This window comes from Nilaparvata lugens, chromosome 5, assembly GCF_014356525.2.
Source record: "Nilaparvata lugens isolate BPH chromosome 5, ASM1435652v1, whole genome shotgun sequence".
Taxonomy (NCBI): domain Eukaryota; kingdom Metazoa; phylum Arthropoda; class Insecta; order Hemiptera; family Delphacidae; genus Nilaparvata; species Nilaparvata lugens.
Window position 1 is genome coordinate 55,185,117 of NC_052508.1, and position 1,046 is coordinate 55,186,162.

Below are 1,046 nucleotides of genomic sequence, written 5' to 3' on the forward strand. Positions count from 1 at the left end.
CGTGACAATGTTCACATAAATACATTTATTTATACAAACACAGTAATTATTTTATGATATAATTGTTATCCAGTTATGCCCCCATCCAAGCTCTCTCAATGACGCACCCTCCCCATATTTCCCAGATTTTAGTACTGTCACGAATTTCCAAGGACTCACCACCCCACCCTTGGTTATCAATAAAATTACAGTATTTTGAATTTGACTGATAGTGCTGCATTTACTGAATTAAGTTTCTTCTAGTAGCGAGAAACTAGAAAGAGAATTTCAAGCATCGATGGTTCAGTGGTAGAATGCTCGCCTGCCACGCGGGCGGCCCGGGTTCGATTCCCGGTCGATGCAACATTTTTTGACACCCACTTTTTTAAATTCTTCTACTCTATCGAGATTCAAAATAACCTGCAACAAATTTGGTATGATTCAAACGAGATATTCATGCCTCGATGCAATATTGCAATTTTTTACCAAATATTGTAAATTATTGAATTAAATTATTGTAAATTTGTTGCAATTATTAAATTATTGCAACAATTATGGTATGTTTCAAACGAGGTATTCATGCATCGATGCAATGTTGCAAATTTTTCACCAAATATTGTTAATTTAGCCAAATGAAAAGTAAATAATGTAATACAATTCTTTTCCTATCGATGCTAGAGTGCTTCTCAGAAATAATGTTAATTCCTTATAATTCTCAAATAATTTCACTTTTATCGCTACAAAAAGCAAAATATATTCCCAGTTTTTTTCAGAAATTTTGTAGATTCTTATTGAATTTAGTCTAAAAAAACTAGATCACTCTTGAGAATCCCATAAAACATTACCTTATCAACATTGCATTATCATTATCAACCCAACACATAACTAGATCACAATAAATAGAATCAAAGTCACATGAATCATTACCTATCCAATACTCAAAAAAACTTGGACGGTTTTTTCTTGTTCCAACATAGAAAAAATCCGGCTTTTTATAGAGAGTAGATGCCTGTGTGTAGTTCTACTGCGAGTCGTGAGAAAACGGACCGTGTGAGCTATGATTTATG

General features: G+C 33.3%; 1 non-coding gene across 1 annotated transcript; it reads left to right on the top strand.

Moving 5' to 3' along the window:
• Window positions 1–271: 271 nt before the first annotated feature.
• Trnag-gcc lies at window positions 272–342 on the top strand. The gene has a single exon. It is a non-coding gene; the product is annotated as a tRNA-Gly (tRNA).
• The last annotated feature ends 704 nt before the right edge of the window (window positions 343–1,046 follow it).